The sequence below is a fragment of the Panthera leo genome, chromosome D2, assembly GCF_018350215.1.
Source record: "Panthera leo isolate Ple1 chromosome D2, P.leo_Ple1_pat1.1, whole genome shotgun sequence".
NCBI lineage: Eukaryota > Metazoa > Chordata > Mammalia > Carnivora > Felidae > Panthera > Panthera leo.
The window spans coordinates 53,545,273-53,567,814 of NC_056689.1; the positions used below are offsets into that span (position 1 = coordinate 53,545,273).

At 43.8% G+C, this 22,542-nt stretch overlaps 1 protein-coding gene across 1 annotated transcript in view; it reads left to right on the forward strand.

Annotated features, from left to right (window-relative positions):
- The first annotated feature begins 1,675 nt into the window (after positions 1-1,675).
- LOC122201659 (1-phosphatidylinositol 4,5-bisphosphate phosphodiesterase epsilon-1-like) overlaps positions 1,676-22,542 on the forward strand; it is a 69,351-nt gene continuing 48,484 nt past the window's right edge. The window contains exon 1 of the mRNA XM_042907511.1: positions 1,676-1,781. The gene's annotated coding sequence lies outside the window, so the exon portion shown is untranslated. The remainder of the gene's footprint in view (positions 1,782-22,542) is intronic.

Sequence of the window (22,542 nt, forward strand, 5' to 3'; positions counted from 1 at the left end):
GCCTACCTTGTTTATTGTCAGCGATGGTTCCTTTTTCCTGGCTCCTCCATTCACCTGTCCAGCATGGACTCAGGGATTGCAGGAAATGACCATTCCCTATTGCTCTAGTGCTGAAATCTCGAGCTCTTAATGAACAAAGAGTTTCCTCAGTGTCCTCTGCAGAGACCTTTCCAAAACCAGCTCTTAAGGGAGGCAGTCATGTTGATTTTCATTAAAATCCTAGTGGTGAGAAAACAGCAAAGCAGTTAAGGGTCAGGCTGGCAGATTCTTTATAGGCAGAATTCTTGGTGTCCTCCTATGCATTCTTGCTCCAATCTCTCCTGTGCCCTGGAGGCTCAAAGGAGGGGAGGTCACTTTTAAGAGCAACCTGAGAGGGTCGAACTCTCTTGAGGAGGAGGAAAGTGTGTGGGAGGAGATGGTGACCTTCCAGGTAGAGGATCAGCCTGAACACTGGTACAGAGTTGGAGTGGAAGAGACCTTACATTGGGTGGTCCATATAAAGCATGATGAGGTGGGTTCCTACAGTATGTGGAGTTAGTTTGGAAGGCAGTAGGGAGCCTCTGAAGGTTTCTGCACAGATTAAAGTTGTAGAAGAGGGAAAATAAAATGACTGTGGTAAGAGGGATGATTAGTCCAGGAAGAGAACAGATGAGAGGGGTTATGGGCCTCAGGAATTGGTCCAGATTGAATGTACCAGGTGTCAGACCTATGGAATTGGTCATTAGTCCATCAAAATTGGTAAAGACGAGGGGAAAAGGGCGGGGGAGGGGAATGATAATTTGATTTTTCTCCAGGTTCCTGGCTCTCTTGTCAAGTGGGTCTAATAACCACCCAGCACCCATGGAAGGATTTGTGCAGAGCCTGCAGTTTCTGGCAGGGGTTGAACATCCGCATGTTCGCTTCAGCAATGACAGGGCACTGGATTTGGAGTCCACGGACCTGAATGGCCACTATTACCAGTAAAAGGAGTATTTCCAGAGCGTGGCACAGCGCCAGGCCCGGTATGGTGCTCAGTAAAACCTGTTAAAGTAATGACTGAAGGGGTTCGACACCTGGTGCTTCCATTTACCAGAGTAACCTGGGTCAAGCGTCCTATCCGCCACGAGCCTCAGTTTCCAGAAGTGTCAAACAGGGCAGGTCCCCGGGGAGAAGGTGTGGGCTAAAGTTCCCGCGGCCTGGGATGCCCAGAGTTCCCGCCTCCCCACAACCGGGCGGCCCGGCAGCGCTCTCGCCCGCCCCCGCCTGGGCCCCGGGCTGCCGCCAGCCCGCGGGGCCCGAGGCCGAGCGGGGGTCTCGCGGCGGGCCTCCCGGGCGGGGGTGGCGGCCGGGTCCGCCCCTCGCCCCCGCCTGCTCCGCGCGGCCCTTGCCGGGGGCGGGCCCCGCCTCAGGCCGCTCCCCCGGCCGCCCGGGGGCCCGCGGCGGCGCTCGCGGCCTCTCACCCGGGGCGGGCGAGTTCTGGGAAAGGCCGGCCCAGGGCGGGGGCCCCCGCTGCCGCCCGCGCCGCCGTGCCGTCCCGGCAGCGCGCAGAGCCCAGGGGCGCGGAGCGAGGGAGCGGCGCCCGCGGGGGCGCACACGCTAGAGCGCGGCGGGCGGGAGAGCGGGCGGCGCGCCCCGGGCTCTGCCTCCCGGGCACTTGCCTGTGGCTGTGGCGCGCCGCTGGCACCCGCTCCGCCGCTGACACACGGTAGCGGGGACACCCGACGCCGCTAGCGACAGGCGCGTCCCAGAGGGGACGCTGCACTTGGGGACTCGGTGCGGCGCGACTGGCCCGAAGAGCAGAGGTGAGGAGGCAACCGTGTGGCTCGGTTCCCGAGGTTGGCGCCGGGGAGAGGTGGGCGCTTTCTGTGCGACTCCAGCGTATCCGCGAGGGCGGCCGCGTGGGTCCGTACCTGGCGCGGGGGCCCGGGCCCCGCCCCCACCCGGGCGACCCGAGGCCGGGCTCCGAGGGCGCGCGGGCCACTCCGGCCCGAGGGCGCCCTGAGCGCCGACTTCGCTGCCCTCACACGTTTGCCTCGGTCTCCGCCGCGTTTTCTGTATGCTTGTGGAGGCGGCCAGCCCAAGGAGGGAAAACATAAGTTCTCTTTGAGGCGGCACCTAGCAACAGGATTTCAAGGAAGGTGCCCACGAGATAGTTCCTGGAGAGACTGAGCTACATCAAGTCCTAGAAAATCCCATGTTGGACCTGGGCTCACTTTAACTGGTAATTGGGATGGCCACGTCTTTTAAAATGTTTTCTAGTGCTGCGATAATGAGTAACATAGAGCCAGAAGCCCGCCGTTGTGGCTAATAACAAATGCGCAGTATAAATTGTATGGGTTTGGTTTTTTTTTAATCCTTGCCTGGTGTTTAATCCATGAGACAGTGGGTTCAACCGACTCAACCAATTGTTCCGTGTAAGAAAGATTAATCATTTAAAGATTTATCAGCATCATTTTCACTAGCTCCCTGAAGAGATGTTACGGGAGATTCACTTCATCGGAAAGTTTTATTTGCATGCTGTTCATAATTGTAGTTGTATTTATGCAGAATTTGCTGGTAGATCTTTTAGATCCTTGCAAGATTAAGCACTTTTCCTTGCGTTTCTTGTCGGCACCCCTGGTAGAATAGGGTGGGGCCTCGACCGCAGAATGGGCACAGGGGAGGCCAAGAATGCTGGACCCACTAGGGAGAATTTTTGAAAACTTTTCTTGGGTGGTTGGTGAAGGTGACCCCATAGATACTGTCCCACAGTGTGTCCCTGCGGGAGAAGGGGAGTTGGACTATCTCTGGATGATGTATGCAGCCATGTCTTCACGAATACTTTCTAAAGAATGCCTGATGATGCTGTCAGCTAGAACGTCCTTTCCTCTTCCCAAATGCCCTTCCTGCCCCTTTTCACCATTCTAAATCCTAACCATCCTTCAGACTGAGTTTTGTTGCTGCTGTGAGGCCATCCCAGGTAACCCCAGCCCCAAATAGTCAACCTGCCGCTGCTGGGATTCCTGCAGCATTTTACCTTCCCGACCTCTCTTTTCTTCCAGAGTTATTTATGTGCACGTCTCATTTTTCCTACTGAAGGCATTAATGGTGGCTTTCTTAGCACAGTGCTTGCGACTAGAAGGCCCTGTGAAATAATTGTGGGCTGCTATTAAGTGTTAAGACTTTTGTTCTTTGATTCAAATCTTTACTTTGGAGAAGATAGTATAAATGAAAGGATATATTGAAAAACATAATATTTACCATTTATGTGTCCTCCATTTACAGGCCGACAGAGGAAATTTTCTTTATACCTAGGAGCCATGCATAGTAATTATCTTTGGTCCATGCCTTGGGACCAAGTAAGAGGTGAGACTGAGCTGTAGGGACGTTCTTCCAGTCCTTCTAGTAACATAAGCTCCTTGGATGTGCTCCAAGGTTGACCTGTGTCATTAAAAATTCCATGCTCAAGTGGGTTGTGGTGAAGCTAGATTCCAGTGAAGGTGGTTGGTTTTCTTTTTTATTTGCAACTGTTCTTAGTCACAGTCTCTTCTGGGTTTTTGTTGTGTACTTAAAAAAAATGAATTTAATGTGCAATTTGTTACTTACAAATTTCTAAATGAATAAAGGATAATTGGAAAGAATTGTGCATGATGTTTTTTTTAGAGCAGAGAGCAGGGAATGTTTCTCATGCTTGGGCAGGAGGAGATATTTGCACAGAGCGAGACCGCTCTGCATGTGTGTGTGTTGGCAGTCCCCAACTGCCACACACCTGGCTGGCAGGCAGCCTACGGAGGACAACAGCTGCTTCAGCCCAGACTCCTCTCTCTCTGGCTGGGCTACCTCTGCTGGGGGTGGGTGGGAGGAGAGGGGGATTCCTGGGGAACACAACAATTAAGAGCTTCTGGATTTAGAAGGAAACATAGGGAAGCTGTTAGAGAAAGTAATAGTGGCTTGTTTGATCAAGTTGCTTTCCTGCTCACATTTGGTTGACATCTTGGCATTGAGCAAGTGGGAATTTGGTTGGAGAGAGGGAAGGCAGGTGATAGGGAGCATGGCACTGTGGTAGAAGGCCTGGGAGGTATGATGGGGCTTAGAGAAGCATGTGGACCAGTTATGTGGGATCCCCAAAAAGGGAGTTGGAGATGGAGAAGTGGGGAGGGTAAAGATGATGTCAAAGATGTACTTTGCCATGGGCCAAGCACAAGGCCTAGAAAGGAAGAGATGACTCTCTTCAGCATCACGTGGTCTTCTCTGCTCTCAGGGTGCAGGACTCAGGCTTACGTTTACTAAAGCTATATTTCATCTGTGTTAATGGCTTAAATAGGTTTTCATGGGCCAGGTTGGATCCTAGCCCTCTATAGCTGCTCCATCAGTATGGTAGCCACAAGCCACATATGGCTCCTGGCTTTAAATTCAAATTAGTTAGAATTAAATGAAATTAATGAACCAGATTTCAAGAGCTCAGTACTTACATGTGGCTAGTTGCTGCTCTACCAGACAGTTAAGATACAGGACATTTCCATCGTTTCAGAAATCGTGTCCTGGAATATTGTTCTAAAGGGTTCATGCCTGTTCATCGCCAAGGTACTGATTTCTGAACCAAATTTAGTCATAAATTAAAATGTTCCTGTTTATAATGCTCTAGCAAGTCTATTTAGATGCAAATCATGGTAGCAGTTGTTGTTGGTAACACTTCTGCAGAGCTTACGGCATTCCAGGTAGTGTTCTAAGTACTCTACATCTGTTAACTCATTTCATTCGAACATTCATTCTGGCAGCAAGTGCCAGAGACGTGTTATCCCTTACCTGCAATTCTAAAATCAAAACAAGCTCTGAAAACTGGTTTTCATAAGTTTGGCTACAAAATTTGGTCTGACTTGACATGAGGTAGTCTTTATTTTTCTCACCTGGTGAGAACTGTTCATACATTCTTATTTCAGAAAGAATGGACATGTTTGCTGTGGATCCTACCAACAGTGTTATGTGATATATGGCACACGGTACTGTCTTACCATTATAAAAGCCAAAAATCTTCTGATTTGGATAAAGGAGTATGGACCTCCATTATCATGTGCATCTTAAAGATGGGGAAACCCGGGACCTAAAAGGTTAAGTAACTTTCATGGGTCATAGCAAGAAAGTGCCAGAGCCAGGAGGCAGTCAGAGCAGGCTGGCTTCAGAGTCCATTCCCTTGACCACTGTGCTATTCTGCATCAGCCTCTGGTCTCGTCACCCAAAACAAACAAATGGCCACTTTTTTTGGCTGGGTGAAGCCAGGTAGCTATAACTCCGCTGATTAGAAAGTTTCAGGTAGGGCTGTGGCTAAATTGTTTAGCAGTTGAGGTTGAGATGCTATGAATGGTTAGTTAAACCACGTGTGCTTAGCAGTTGTTTGCCTTTCCCCTTTCCACCTTGTGCCCATCATAGTTGATTTTGAGCCATTCGCTATGTAGGAACTGATAGAAAATTTGAGCCATTCACCGTGTAAGAACTGATAGAAAAAGAGGCCATTCATTGTGGTATTGGTAAAATTACTGGTCCCTGTTGAAACCAGTGGCACGTGGCAGGTTATATACTCATAACTGTTATGGGGTAGAAGGCAGGGGGGATGGTTTGGCCCTGGTGTATACTGACTGCTGAACACTGGTGGGGCCACTCTGGTGGCCCACAGGGGTTCTGAGACTTCTTGGTATGCTTTCAGAGGATCTGGATCCGTGTGACTCAGTTGGAAGTCTCTTCACAGGAGACTGTGAGTTCCTATCTTCTTTTTGGAGGTTGACTAGAACTGCAGACCTGGCCCAGGGTCGGGAATGGGCTTTTCACTTTCCCTCCCCAAGTGGTGGCAAGACTAAGTGGTCCCTTCCTGGGTATACTTGAAGAAATTCTTAATTAATCCCAAGGTTTCTCCTTTGAGTATAATAAAATGTTCTGAGTGCTTCACTATTTGTGTGGATCTTTTAGTATGGGCTCTGCAGGACCCCTGTCTCTCTGTATCCAGGGAGCATTTTGCCTTTTATGGCACAGTCTCTGAGGCCCCTGATTGTCATGGTGCAACCCTTTTCCCCTCTCCCTAAGTTATAATAGCTTAAGGTGTAGGGAAAAGGTATTCTATTGGTGAAATACAAGGACACTAGAATCAAACTTACCTGGTTTACATAGGCTTTACCACCTACTAGCTGTACAACCTTAGACAAGAAATTATCCTTTCTGCAGGGTAGTAATTTTACAGGGTTGCTGTGAGACCTGAGTAAGATCTTAAAGCACTTAAAGCACTTTGCATAGTGCCAGGTACATAGTGCTCAAAAAGTTAGCTACTAATATTATTGTTCTTGCCCTCTGGGTCTACCTTAGCCTTGCCAGTGTGCAGTTTTAGACTTTGGAGAGGCATGTGTCGTAGGCTGAATAATTCCAATAGTCGTCTAAAGGTGTCCAAGTCTTAATCCCCAGAACCTATAAATATGTTACTTTACACGACAAAAGGGACTGAGCAGATGCAATTAAAGATTTTAAGATAAGGAAATTATCTGGGTGGGCCTAGTCTGATCAAGAGGGTCCTTATAAAAGGGAGGCAAGAGGATCAGAGTCTCTAGTAGGAGGTAGAGGTTATGAGCCAAGGAATGCAGGCCTCTTAGAAGCTGGAAAAGGCAAGAAAATGGATTCTTCCCTAGAGCCTCCAGAAGGAATGCAGCCCTACCAACCCATTTTAGACTTCTGACCTTCAAAACTGTAAGATAACAAATTTATGTTGTTAAAGCCACAGAAACTGTGGCAATTTATCACAGCAACAATAAGAAACTAATATGGCATGGAAGAGAAACCAGAAAGTGGTTGGGTGCAGAAACAAAAGCTCTCCTAATAAGGGAACGATAACAGCCAATACCTAGGGCAAACCTTGCTGGGTACTGTTCTGAGTACTTTACGTGTATTAACCTGTCATCCTCACAGCCGCCTTCTGAGATAGGTGCTTTTGTGTTCTGCAGATCAGAGAAGAGGAAACTGAGGCACCGAGAGGTTCAATAACTTTCCCGAGGTTACACAGTTAGTAGTGGCAGAGCTAGAGTGTGATGCCAAGGAGTCTGACGCTCTTAAGTGTTACCCACACTACTCCCCGAAGCAGGCATTTATTTCTGTCTGCTTAGTCTGACAGTATCAGCCCCTGAACAGTATGTTACTGTATGGAAGGAAAAGATAGTATTTGAATCAGTGAGAAGGAGGGCAGTGTAGTCCCCCCATTGCCCCAAAAGCCTGGTACTGAAGTGCTCGGTGAGTTTTTGCCATTGCCATCTCATAGCCGGAGGACGCCGACTCTGGGAGCAGTTCTTGTGCAGGCCTCCCTCTCGTTCCCACCTCTGTTCTTATAGCAGCCTCGCTCACTCACCACAGACCGCTGGCCCAGGAGTCCTGTTGGCTCTGCTTCCCACCTCTGCCTGTTTATTGGATTTGCCTCATTCCTGACTCTCTGCTCCAACCCTGAATTCCACCTTCTTCTGGCCCCTCAAATGCTCAAACTTGAGATGGTTAGTGTCAGGGGATAGTGAGGTACCACTGTGACTCTTGAGGCCGGGGGGAGGGTTATTTTTGCCCTTTTCCTTTGGTTTAGCTGGCTATTGTTGGTTTTCTAGCTGTGCTGCTTTTGTCTCTCAAGCACATAATTCAGAGTGGTATTGGTCGAAACCAGTGGTTTTCAAACTATGTTCCAGGAGTGTTTGGGGCCTCCGCCAGGTGAAGGATATGGTAGGAGAAGACCTCAGCCCTTCACCCTGCTTCTGCCCTGCAGCCTTGCTCTTATTAATTTTATTTATATATTGAAGTTCTGCTTTAGATTTGTCCTGGAAGGGCAGTTCTATTGCTAGAGAGGCAGAGAAGTTTGAGAGGAACCAACCTGCATGTTAACGCACTCTGAAGAAGACCTTTAGCCCAGAGACTTGGATGTGCAAGATATATAACTCTGTATTTTCTCTAATTGCATTTTACAAATTTGGGATTTGGATACATGTTGCTTAGATCTGTTTACATCCCAACTCTACTACTTATATACAATCTGCATAACCTTCGTCTATTGGGACCTAAACTTCCTCATGTATGTAATGGGAGGGGCAATAGAATCTACATAATAAATGAGATGATTCATGCAAAGGGCTTAGAACAGTGCCTGATTCACAATAAAAATTCAACAAACACTAGCTCTCAGGATCGTTTTTAAGTCTCCCAATGACACAATAGAAGAAGAAACTAGCCTTGTGTCTTCACAGGGTTCTGCTCTCCTAACGGGGCTGCAGCTGGAGGTCTGCTGTTCCTCCTCTCTCTGCCTGGTTACCACTGAGCTTTCCATTGTCCCTGACCGCAGGTGACTTCAGGTGCAGTAACTTGAGGCTGCCTCTACAGCAGCCTCACCTCCTCAAGGTCTCTGAGGCCTCACTACCCTCTGCCAGGAAGCAGGGTCTCTGCTACTTTTAGGATTTGCAAGACATTTCTTCTTTCCTCCCCTGCCTGCCAGATGTAAGGGCTGGGATGAGAGGAGCAAAATGAAACTCCCGTCTCCTCCCTTTTTCTTCTCCAAGGCATTTGGTCCATAATACAGACTGAACACTGTTGAATCCTTTCCTCTCTACCCTTAGGATTTAACAAAATGTAAACATAAATGGGGTGGCTAAGCTTGACAGGGTTATTGGTCACACAGTGCTGGTCAGTGCCATTATCTACTTAGTGGTGGCATTGCTGCACACTCTGGCGTGATCTGCTCTGGTGGCCCCAAGAAAATGTGATCCATTTATAAAAGTACTGGTAAGTCTCCCTTAAGAGGGGCTGATTATGAGTCCTTATAAGTCCAGAGATACAACAAAACACAATGATCATTTATATGTTTTTAATGCCTTATAAGAACAACTGCATTATAATAAAACAGTAGGGCTGCAATATTCAGAATTAAGGAAGAGGCAGAAGCAAGGAGAGACTCTGTTTTGATGACTTCATTTTAGGTTTAAACTATATAATGTCACTGACTATGGAAAATCCAGGGAATGGAAAAAAATCACTGGGAAAAACACATGTGACTGAGTATATACTATACACATCTGGGATTAAAATATCATATAACAGAGTTTAATTTGGATATCACTGGATTTGGTTCAAGTTACTGTCATTTCTAAAGAAGTTTCAATTCATTTGTTATTATTAATAACATGAACTCAGATTTCATTGATGAACACATTTTCACCTATGGTTTGTTTGCCTGGGAGAATTGAAGCCCTCTCTGGCAGTCTGGTTTGTCAATTTCAGAGAGGTGGTTAAAATTCACAGAAGTTAAAAACTTTTGGCATGAAATGTGTTCCTCCCCCCCTCCCCTCCCCTCCCCTCCCCGCCCCAAGGCAGAATGAATTTGGATGATAGGGCAAAGTATAAACCTCACTCTGTCTGCAGTTTTGTTAACTGCTGGGGTCTGAGCAGATTTAGATTCACTTCTTTGCCACTCAGCAGGCTCAATAACTCAGGCCCTAACTCAGCCTGGTTTACTGTGTTTGAGGTTTTTCTTTCATCGTGCCTCCGGCATGGTTTTACAATTCATAGTGGGAGGGATTGGTAAAGCTCCAGGCGGTTGTGAAAGAAATATGCTCAATTATTATTTGAACCTAACAGAGGAAGGTAAGAATTTCTTGAGCTAATATACACAGAAGCTAAAGAAATTTACAAAAAGAACTCCAAAAAAGTGACCATCATCCACTATGCAACATAGCAGTCAGACAACCTTGCAGGTTCTCCCATGACCACCCCCTTGCTGACTGAGAATGGGCGGAGCCTCACCAATGCCAAGTCATGGGATGGCTGACAACAGGTGAAGTGTGTTCCCGACTCAGGCAGGCAAGCCCAGATCAAATTAGTTACAGAGGATAAGAGTGTGCTTATTTCTAGCCACACCGTATAGTTCTAATGAATTATCACTATCTTAGCACAGATCTAAAATATGTCACCTATTTAGGATATACTAATTAAAAAAAAAGAATCTTTAATCCAAACAATTTTAACAACTACAATTCTTTTACTTATTATTTTTAAAAATTTTTAATTGTTAATGCAGACGTTATATACCCATTTATGACTTGTTTATTACTTTTTTATTATGTGCTATGTCATCCAACAGTGAAAATTGAGGGCTAGAAAGGAAGGGTCCAATTGTCTCCCTCTTACTTTTAAAGTTGAAAGAACTGGTCTCCTTGAGAGACTCAAGGATTTGATCAAAGCCACCTAGCTGGGGAGTGGCAAAACTGAGACCTTTGTTTCAAACAGAATTAAGACCATACTGTAGATATATAATACTCAATTTTGAATCCTGGGTTCTTTGCCTAACAGTCCATCATTAAGATGTTTGCACATTAGAGGCGGCTGGGTGGCTTAGTCAGTTAAGAATCTGACCCTTGATTTCGGCTCAGGTCATGATCTCATGGCTTCACGAGTTCAAGTCCTACATCAGGCTCAGAGCTGACAGCATGGAACCTGCTTGGGATTCTCTCCCTCTCTCTGTCTGTCTCTCTCTGCCCCTCCCCTTCTCACACTTTATCTGTCTCTCTCAAAATAAACAAATAAAATTGACAACAACAACAACAACAACAACAACAACAACAAAAGGTGTTTCCACATCATTTGGTGTTTCCAAACTTTGATTTCAGTGGTTGGGTCTCATTCTATCATGTGGTCCCATGGAGGGCTTATCCATTCCCCTACTGCTGGAAATTTCGCTGTTGATCCCTGATTTTTTTTCTATTTAAATACCTCTCCATTGCCTAGATCTCTCATTCTGTCTTTAGCACAGAGTCCCTGGAAGTGGAAGTACCACAAATCAAAGTGTAGAATTTTCTTAGAGACCCCTGATACGTACTGCCAAAATGCTCTCCAAAAAGGTTGTACCAATTTGTGCTTCTACTTCTGATATACTAGAGTAGTCTTTCCAGTGGATGTCAGTGAAAGATTCTAGACTTGGTGTTTCATAGTTTGTGCATTTCTTTGCTTATTAGAAATAAATATACATATTGATAAATATATAACACATAATTGTGCTTTTTTGGTTGTTTAATTGTCATTTTTGTCCATTTATCTTTTTTTAACTTGAGACTTCTTCATGAATTAAGAATATAACATTCCTGCATCCTGTATTTTTATAAGTAATTTCCTGTCTTTGTCACTTGCTGCTGTTTCTCTCAACTAGCATTTTTCTTTTTTTTTAAATTTTTTAAATGTTTATTTTATTTTTGAGAGAGAGACAGAGTGTGAGTGGGGGAGGGTCAGAGAGAGAGGGAGACACAGAATCTGAAGCACGCTTCAGGCTCCAAGCTGTCAGCACAGAGCCTGATGCGGGGCTCAAAGTTAGCATTTTTTCTTGATTGCAAAACAATATGTTTATTTTGGGAAATAGAAGTATGATAAAGAAAAAGTCCAAAAATCAACCACAATTCTATTGTCTAGAGTAATTACTAACATTTGGTTCATGGCTTTCTAGGGTTTTTTTTCCTGTTTTTTTTTTTTTTTCCAAATTGAGATCATGTTTTCATGTTTTATAAGTTTTCACCTAACTTTGTTAAGCATAATTAAGCAGATTATGTTTACCCCCACTATGGGATACTATATATATTAATGAAATATCATATTTTTGAAATGTTTAGCATGTTTTTTAACATATAGAAAATTTTAATTTCCATATGACCAGGCAGATCTAGTCCTTCCTGATAATTACTTCCATGGCCTTTAAATTTGTAGTCTTTATCTATTTTCTATGATTATATTTTTTAGCTTTTCAGGCTTTAAAAAAATTTTTTTTTAGTGTTTATTTATTTTTGAAGGAAAGAGAGACACAGTGTGAGCAGGGGAGGGGCAGAAGAGAAGGAGACACAGAATCCGAAGCAGGCTCCAGGCTCTGAGTTGTCAGCACAGAGCCTGATTCGGGCTGAACCCATGAGCTGTGAGATCATGACCTGAATGGAAGTCAGAGCTTAAGTGACTGAGCCACCCAGGTGCCCCTAGCTTTTCAGGGGCATTTTACATTCAAATTTTCATTTGGAATAAGTTTTTTTGTACATATTATTAGCTGAAGATCTAACCTGTTTTCTAAATACTTAATTTTCCTTAATAATATATTTATTCCTCATATATATTTATATTCCTTATATAATTTCCCTCAATAATACATACATTGGATAATCCTAGGCAACTTCTAATCTCATTTTGTTTATTCTAAAGTTAGTTTCAGGCATAAGATAATCTATCTTCAAATGCTTGAGTACCTCACTGTTTTATTTATGTTAGCCTTATAATATATATTAGTATCACATAAAGGAAGTTCTCTCTCATTATAGCTATTCAAATTTTCTTTATTATTACTATTTTTTGCTTTTTATTGCAAATTAAATTTTGAGACATTTTGTCAAATCTCAAAAATCCACTGAGATTCTGACTGGGATTGAAATAAATCTATATATTAATTCAAGAAGAATGAATGTCTTTATAGTAATTAGTCTTTACATTCTGGTATGTTTATTTTTCTTTTCTAAAAAAAATTTACCACTGAGGTATAATTTATATACAATGTTATATTAGTTTTAATTGTGCAATATATTGATTTGACAATTCTGTACATTACTCAATGCTCATTACAATGTGTCATCACCATCTGTCACCATAAACGTTATTACAATATTATTGACTATCTTCCCTATGCTGTAGTTTTCATCCCTAAGACTTATTTATTATATATTAGGAGGTTTATACTTTTTAATCACCTTTATCTAATTCACCCATCTGTCCCCCCATCTCCAGTTTGTTGTCTGTATTTAAGGGTCTGTTTGTTTGTTTATCTGTTTTGTTTTTTAGATTCCATGTACAAGTGAAATCATATAGTACTTGTCTCTCTCTGTCTGACTTATCTAACTTAGCATAACGCTCTCTAGGTTCATCCATGTTGGATGACCATGTTTCATTCTTCTTTATGGCTGAGTAATATTCCATTGTATACATATACCACATCTTCTTTATCCTTTCAGTATGTTTCTTAATTTACTCGTTTACTCAAATGTCTCTCAGTTAAGTTTTGTAGTAACTTTCATATTATATTTCTCTTATTTTTAAAAAATGTTTTTTATTTAATCATCTTAATCTTTTAGCTGATTCTCTTGAGCTTTCTATGTGGAGAATTGTATTATCCACAAGTAATGATTATTTCTCTTGTGAATCAGAAATTCCAGAGTATTATTAACTAAGAATAAGGATCATAGACCTTTTAATTTAATCCCGATTTTAATGGAAATGCTTTTCATATTCACTAAGAAATGTAACATTGTCTTTTGTTTTTAAAAAGCTTAAATCACTTTGAGAAAGTAATTTTGTAGTCACATATTTTAAAAAAGAAATAAAAGGAAGTTGCATTATGTCACATGCCAAAAGGGTAATCTTTGAGGTGATTTAATGCTTTTTTCACATTTGACCTACTGCTGTGTTACATTACATTAACAAATCTACCATTAAACCATGCTTGCAGTCTTGTTGTGGCAATTTATTATCATTGTATTAATGAATTATATCTCTAAGATAGAGGTTAATCTAGAACCCATTTGGATTGTACTTTGGAATTCTTTTTAGCTAGATTTTAGCCATGGTCATCAAAGGCTGCTGTTAAAATTAGCTGCTGCTCCTGGGTATGCATAGACTGGATTCCAGGAGACCACCCTGTGCTTTCCTGAGAGTGACAGGGGCAGCCTCCAATATGGTGAGGAGCTAGAGATGCTGTTTGTGTGGCAAAGTAAGTAGGATAAAGTGCATATCAGAGATGGGTTAACTGGGGCTCTTCCTGTGTTGTGAAAATGCGATCAATGCTCTTTTTTTTTTTTTTTTTAAATACTGGGGACACTCATGCTTCTTTGTGTCTCTCATAAGATAGGCAGAATGGGAACTCTGCCATTGGAGGGTTAGGCACCATCCCTGAGGATACCAGACACCAAAGACAGATCTTTTCTGGAGCAATGGGATGTTAAAGCAGCACTGAGGCAAACCCAAAGGACAAGCTTGGGCTGCATCATTGCCTAAGAATCTAGTAGTTGTCAATTTCGGTGTCAAGGCTTAATTTAGCTGAAAGGTTAAAAAAAAAAAAAGTGTTCCTAAGGCACATGAAGAGAAAGAAAGAAGGCAGTTACAAAGCTTAAAAATACTAAATGGTGAATACTGTTAAGTGTGTATTTCACAGCTGTAGGATTGAGACACTGACCCCGAAATGTTGCTACTGTGTTGGTGTCTTTGTGGAGAAGTTGGGGAGAGTCTGAGCCTCAGATGTAGGGGGTGGTTGGTTGTCTCTTCTCACTCTTGCTACTTACATGTCACCCTTCATTGCCTGCCTCCTCATTCTTTTCTACAGTTTTGTTTTTTCCCAAACTTCTTTTCTCATCCATTCATCACTGATATACACAGAGGTCACATTGAGTCACTCCTGTGTGTCAGCAACTGTGCTTGCCGATGGGATGAGCAATACCCCCAAAGCTGCTGCCTAACCTGGGCTTACCTGAGCCAGGTGATAATGCGGGTAAGAACCTGACAGTTTCTGTGATTTGTGAAACAAGAAGTTACTAACTCTCTCCCTTTCTCTATAGCTCGGACATTTATTTATGTATGGAAGGGTAGTGTAAACTTTATGAGTGAGGAATCATTTATGAGCCATAAAATATGACAAGATTTTGTTAAAGGGGCTTGGTTAAAACTGTGGCTTGACTCATGGGAAAGATGCTTCTTTGGCTGCTACTTGGTGTTTCCTTGAGCAAATCATTTTCACCCTCATTTCTTCCCTTTGGAAGACATTTTTTTTTTTTCAACTTGAAGGATTCTGGAAGCAAGGGCTGCTAAGCCTAAAGAACGTGGCACATTCCAAGGAACAGACGAGAAATGCACAAGAAGAGGTCACCTTGTGACTGGCTCTATTCAGTGTAGAGGCTCAGGGGAAAACTTGAGAGCATGCCCAGGATGCTGGTTGCTGTTGTATTGAGGAAGGCATTCCGGTCCTTCTGGAGTAACTAGTTTACATAAATGCTTGGCTATTGATTTACTGCTTTATTGCACTTTTTTTTTTGGAATTGACTACTATTGATTGGTTCTGTAAAGAGGATTAACTGTATTCCTAATTTGAAACCAGTGATTTGTCATTAAAGAGCTTTCAGTTCAGTTAGGGAGACACAGGGCACAAATACTTGAAATTTTCAGTATCCTTACAAAGAAACGGTGGAGTCTCCGGCCATTTGTTCCATGACTTGAGTCCAGGAGAGGAAGCTCTGGGTTGGAGTGTTCTGGTACAAGGTGAGGGCTTAACTGAGGCATGGTGTGGCTTGATAGAAAGAAGGGAAAGGTGTTCCTGCTTGGGAAAAGGTGAAGCAGTCCTCAGAAGGTTTGTTCACAGGAGAGTGTTAGTCAGCCAGATGGGCAGGGGCTCCTTTGAGGCCTCTCTTTCCTTGTTTGCCTGCATAAATGCTGGGGTTCCTTAGGTTAAATCCACTGTCATGAGTTGTGTTTCACCTTTGCATCAATGGTTCCAGATCTTTTTGTGCTCTTCTTGAGCTCCACACCTGCATATCCAGCTGCCTGTGTGACATCCTCCCAAAACTTGTGTCTCAAATTGAGCTCAGTCTTTTCCCAAACCTATTTCTCCCATGTTCCTTATTGCAGTGACTGACTTACCGATACCCTCAGCTCTCCAAGGCTACTCCTTCTGAGTCCATGGTCTCTTAGCACTGCAGGCTTCGCCTTCCCATTTCAATATCTGCCTTTCCCAATAGAGCATATGCTCCATAGGAGCAGCTATTACTGTCAGTGCTCCCTTCTCCTGTCTCCAGCCCCAGCATAGTACTGAGCCTGTGACAAATGTTGATTGATTGCATGAACTGAATTACCTGTCCATTCTGCCTCCTAAAAATTTCTCTAACTAGACAGACCTCAGTTTGAAATCCAGCTTTACTAGCTGGGTAATGTTGCTTGAGCTATTTTTTAAATTTTATTTTGAGATAATTTTTGATTTACATAGTAATCTATTTTCTTTAGTTTTTTTTTAATGTTTATTGAGTTTTGAGAGACAGAGAGCAAGCAGGGGTAGGGCAGAGAGAGAGGGAGACATAGAATCCGAAGCAGGCTCCAGGCTCCGAGCTGTCAACACAGAGCCTGACGTGGGGCTCGAACTCAAAAACTGTGAGATCATGACCTGAGCCGAAGTCAGACACCTAACTGACTGAGCCACCCAGGCACCCCAACATAGTAATCTATTTTTAATCTCACTTTGCATCAGTTTCTGAATCCATAAAATGAACATAATCATCGTACCTACCTCATAGATTTGTGGTGGGTTAAATGAAATAAAGCACGTGAAACATTAGTGTGTTTGACAGGTGCGTACTCTATACTGTTACAAAGTTAGGTTTGAAGCTAGAATGTTGAAGGCCTTCAAGGCAGGTTAAGAGGTGTGTATTTTATCTTTTAGAAGGTAAGGATCCATAGAAGTTCCCAACTGTGGTGGAAAAACCACGAGCTCTGGAATCAACAGACAAGGGTTCAGATCAAAATTCCAGCAACTAATAGCTGTGAGGCTTTTTGCAAATCACCTTGCAAATTCTCGACCTTAGTTTTAAAACCTCCAAAATTAGGACAATAATACCTTGTACCAGGGATTGTTGTATGACCTAGGCAGCCATGTGAGATGGTATATGAAAAAGCATCTAACACTAAGTTGTTGTTGTTGTTGTTGTTGTTTTTAAGTTTCTTTCCTCTGGTGATCAAAGCTGTCAGGAGCAAGGAGACCATTTAGAAGGCTATTCCCCTAGTCCAGGTTATGGGTGAAAAAGGACCTGATCTGATGTGGTGTCAGTGGCAACAGAAGGGAGTTAACAGTTGGGAAGAATTTCTTTGAAAAATCACTAGAATGTAACAGTTAACTGGGTCGATATATGGATAAAGAGGGCTAGAGATGAATGGGAAACTTCCTTTCTTGGTTCCTGGGAAAAAGAAGATGACAGTTAATAGGAAGGAGGGAGTTAGGCAAAAGAATTGAATTAGGGAGAGGAGGAGGACAGGAGTCTGGTTTTGTACATGGGGTGTTGGCTCTACCCAACAGGAAGTTGGAAAGTCAGGACTGCAGCTTGTGGAGAGAGGCTGTGTCTGGAAAGAGGCGTTTGGGAGTCATCCACATAGAGGTGATAGTTGAAGTCGTGGGTGGGAGTGGATGGGATGGCCAAGGAGTGGCCTGTGCTATTCAGAATCATTAGCGTTGTTGGCTCTAACTGGAGATAAGCAGGATAAATAAACCCTTGCCCAAGTGGGAACTAGGTCTACTGACTTCCTCAGGCTCTTTAACTCATTCAAGCAAAGTTTTACAGGATGAAGAAAATCACATAAAATAATTTCAGATTTAAAAAATTATGTCTTTGATTTGTAGATTATACTTTATTTTAAATTATGCAAGTAATACATTATTGATTGGAAAGAATTGTAAACAATGTATAAACACAGTTAAAGTCCCCATTAACATTAACCCCTGACTTTCTTTTTTAGAAGTTATCACTGTTACAAGTTCAGTGGGTGTTCTTACAAACTTTCCTAATGTGTTTATATAGTCATACATACGCATACACATAAAGATATACCTTTGTTTTTGTGTGTGTGTGGTTTTGTTTTGTTTTATATAAGTGACCTCATAGAATATTTTGTTCTTTAATTTAATTTTTATTTTTTAAAGTGAAACAGTATGCTCTGAAACTCTTTCCAGGTACATTTATCTAAATTTGAGTCATAAAGGCAAACAAACAAAAATCTGTTTTCCTGGGTATGAATGTACTATGTTTTATTTAATCATTCCCTTATTGATGGAACATACCGTGTTCCCAACTTTTGCACCTGTCCATCCCACAGACATTTATTGTTTGTTCTGTGCACGAGACTGCCCAGTAGATACTAGGATATGGTGGTAAATAGTAAGCCAGGGCTTTGCAATCTGTTGGGGTTGATGAGAAGCACATCCCCCAGGGGTCAACTGTGAATATGCTATTAACTTTATGACAGGGAATTTGTCAGACTCAGCCACTTGCTGAGTGCCTTCTCAGTGCCTTGAGCAGGAGGAGCTGGAAGTAGAGGGGAGAAAGGGAAAAGGTGAGCCTGTGCTAATGAGATGGGGACTTGCACCTCTGTCCCCAGGTCCAAGCCAAAGGTGGAGTGATTGATTTCGGGGTCGGGGGATAGGTTGAATTTGAGAACGGTTTTCTTTTTATAAATATTATCAAAATGAATATGCAAAGTTTAGAATTCCCGCTTGGGAGCTTCTGAAAGTATATCCACCTGGTTCATCATTCCCTTTTCTGTTGAGTGCATGGGACTGAGGCAGCTCCAGTGTAAGGACAGCTGGAAAAAGGAAGGAAGAAGAACGCTTTTCTACACCTGCTGTATCCCAACCCAGCCATTCTCCTCCCTCTCCCTCTCCCTCTCCCTCTCCCTCTCCCTCTCCCTCTCCCTCTCCCTCTCCCTCTCCCTCTCCCTCTCTCCCTCTCTCCCTCTCTCCCTCTTTCTCTGGTTTACCTGCCTTTGATGCTCTGAATCGTACCACATCTAGTGAGAAAATTTGGAGCATAAGTATTTTATGCAGAAACACCAGGGCCATAATTTTCCTTCTCTTCATTTCTGCTGCCTTCACTCAGGACTCAGAGGAGGTTCCACTGAGAACCATACCGGTTCTTCTTTCTCCTCTTCCCTCTGTTCAGCACTGACTCAGCACCTGGGAGGCTCTGCCAGGGTGTCAGGAAGCTGCACTGTCCCAGGGCGAGACTGCCAAGAGCAGGGCTCCACAGGCAATCCTGAATCAATGACCTAGACAGACCTAGGCAGCCGTGTCCTCTAGCATGTGACACAAGTCTGGCTGGGAAATTTCTTGGGATCTCTCCAGTTCCTCAAGCCAAGCTCCTCCCAACTCAGGTTTTCTGCTTGCAACACAGTGAAGACTGGTTGATCTTTTTCATTCCACCTGTTTTTTGCTCCTAGCCGAGCCAAACTGACCCTAGGGGCTGCTGGACCAATGAGTGTGCTCTTCTCCACACGGCTTTCATATATATGTCTGAAAAACAGCTCTGATCTGCTACCTGCGGGAAAGTGTACCTACCCACTTCTTTGGGTACGTCCCTCAGCCATCTTTTCCTCTCTGGCCACCACCTGTCTCCTAATACCCCGGCCACCCTGGTAGTGAATACCCAATGCTTTCACTACTTGGAGCTCCCTAAACACAACATGTGGTCTTCCCATTCTGTGCCTTACCTTGGGCTGCTCACTCTTTCCCACCCGCCTTTCCTCTGTACTTTAAATTCAGTTTAGGTCTCAATCATTCAAAAAAGCCTTCCCTGACACACACATACCTCCCCTCCAATGCTGATTCACCTTATCGACATTGATTTTTAAATATTTTTTAATGTTTATACAGTTTTGAGAGAGAGAGAGAGAGAGAGAGAGAGAGAGAGATAAAGCACAAGCTGGGGAGGGGCAGAGAGAGAGGGAGACACAGAATCTGAAGCAGGCTCCAGGCTCTGAGCTGTCAGCACAGAGCCTGATGCGGGGCTCGAACTCACAAACTGTGAGATCATGACCTGAATCAAAATCAGATGCTCAACCGACTGAGCCAGCCAGGTGCCCCAAACAAAACATTGATTTTTTAAATTTAGTACCTGTATTCCCCACCCCAGTATGACAGTCACAGTCACCTCTTTGTTCCTGGGGCTGTGCTCAGGACCTGGAATATACTGGGCACTCGGTTTATGCTTGTTGGACCCAAATAACCTGGGGCAGGGGGCATCTTTGTGGTTCTTCTAGGTTTGCCCACCTGACAGATCCCTGACGTCCTAGGTGACATCTTGTTCTTTGAGAAATAATGCCCCATTAGTGAGAAAACTCACAGAGAAGACTTGCCTTGTAATAAATAACTGTGTTGCATTCTGTTTGGATGGTTTGCAGGGTGGAGCATCATCACTTTTAGATTCCAGACAAGTCTCTGCTTATAGAGAGCACAGGAGTAAGGAGGAGCCACATTACTGTCAAGGTCACAGAGGAGGCTCCTTGAGGTGCTCAAGGCTTCACAAATTGCCCTGCTCCCATCCCCACTATAACCCCACCTAGCGTGTGGAGTCTTGCCTTTTACAAAGTACCCTGGCCATAGCGGATCTCTTTTGTCCTTCCCTATAAATTGTCTTGGGAGATAGAAGGAACTGATTATACACAATTTAACAAAAGAGGCTGATTATTTATTTATCCTATAAATATTTATTGAGTTCCTACTATGTCTCCAGCGAGGCCTTGGGAACATGGCAGTGGACAAAACCAGCACTTCCACAGCTCTCCAGAAGCTCTGATTGTCCTTTCAGGATGCCAGCCAGTAACTAGTGTGCAAATAAGTAATATGTATAATCTCCAGTGGTAGTAAATGCTCACAAGACAAAGAGCGGTGTAATATTACGGAAAGTGATGGGTGGGAGGGGTGAAGGGCTGCTTTAGAGCCTGCAAAGCCTTTCTGAGGTGATGCTATTTGAGCTGAAATTTGAAAAGTGAGAAGGAACAGACCAGGTGACATCTGAGGGAAGTGGGGTGACTTGCTGAAAATCCCAGGGTGGAGCTGGCTGAAACCGTGAAGCAGGCTCTTTCCCCAAGGTCCCTTGAGCACCCGTCTTCCCTCTCTACCATGTCCATGGACACCCATGGGTATGTCAGGGACATATACTTTCAGAAGCTCCCAAGGGGAGCTTCAGGGGATATACTTTCAGAAGCTCCCAAGCTGTGGGCAGGAAGGGGATGAGGCTTGCTAACATGTGCCGAGAACTCTCGCTGAGCATGGGCCCTGTCACCTGGCCTTGGAGTGTGCACAGCCAATCCAGAGCTGAGGACGGGTCACCTGGGGGCCAAATTTCTTCACCATTTGTCTCTCAGTAGGTCCCTTTCACAAGGGATCCCTTAAGAGTAGGGGCATCTGGGTGGCTCAGTCAGTTAAGCATCCAACTTCGTCTTAGGTTGTGATCCTGTGGTCTGTGAGTTCGAGCCCCATGTTGGGCTCTGTGCTGATGCCTCAGAGCCTGGAACCTGCTTTGGATTCTGTGTCTCCCTCTCTCTCTGCCCCTCCCCTGGTCATACTCTGTCTCTCTCTCTCTCTCAAAAATGAATAAACATTAAAAAAAAAAAAAGTAAATCTCACCTCTTTGCAGTTCAGCAGGAAGGAGTATCACAAACTTCTCTGCAAGGCAGCTAAGAGGTTAGCATTCTGCCCTGTTTTTTTTTTTTTTTTCCTTTTTTGTGATAAAGTATACATAACACAACATTGGCCATTTTAGCCATTTTTAAGTGTTCATTTCAGTGGCATCAAGTACAGTCCCATTGTTGTGTAGCCATCAATACCATCCATCACCAGAACTATTTCATCATCCCAAACTGACAGTCTGTACCAGTTCAGCACTAACTCCCAGCCATCCTGTTTTAAAGCCCTCATGGGGCGCTGGGTGGCTCAATCAGTTACGTGTCCAGCTCTTGGTTTCGGCTCAGGTCATGGTCTCGCAGTTTGTGAGTTTGAACCCCACATCAGGGTCTGTACTGACAGCATGGAGCCTGCTTGTGATTCTCTCTCCCTCCCTCTCTGCCCCTCCCCTGCTCGTGCTCTCTCTCTCTCTCAAAATAAATAACCTTTAAAAAAAACTAATAATAAAGCCCTGATAGATCATGGGTAATGAAGAAATGAATGCCATTTTACAAAGCCTTTTCCCCCACCCCCGATTAGTTTAGCCTCCTTGTGTTTCATGCAGTATCATCAGTGTAGTCTGAAGACAGTTGGCACCAGAGTCACCTGGTCGGTGGGGGGAAGAAGGGAAGTGCCTATTGAAATTTAGATCTCTCCTCGCCTTCCTGAATCAGAACATCTTGGGCTAGCACCCAGGCGCGTGTATTTGTACCAAGTCCTCACATGATGTAAATGTGAGAATCACTGGTTTCAGTCTCATGGGAAGAGCACGTGAGGAAGAATATTAGCTAGGGCATAAAAGGCTTGCTATGGGGAAGTAACTACCTGCATTTGAATGTCTGCTTCCCCAGTGGCTGGCTGGATAATTCTGGGCAAGTTGCTTAATCTCTAAACCTGTTTTTCTTTTTCTTTTTTTTAATCTCCAAATTGGAAATTGTGGGCTTAGTATGTGCCTCACCAGAGTTACTGTGACGATTGAATAAGACAGGAGGTGCTCAGATCTTGATGTGGCCTAGAGGTGATGAGGTGACCCAAGAGACTGACTTACATGGGGTAGTTCTGTTTTCTTGAGGAGTTATGGGTAAAGTGGATCAAAGTTTGCTACTCCAAGTGTTTTGTCTCTGCTGTCATCCCACTGCAGGAAGGCAACCAATGTCATTAGTCAGGATAGGAAATATATAGAATGCTTGCAACAACTGAGAGTGTAGAATATTTTCCTTGAAAAATCTTTTCAGAGACAGATTCATGTGGAGAAAGTCCTGAGAGGAATGGTTAGGTGATTGGCAGTAATGCATGTGGTGCTTAGTTGTGGGAAATAATTAAGA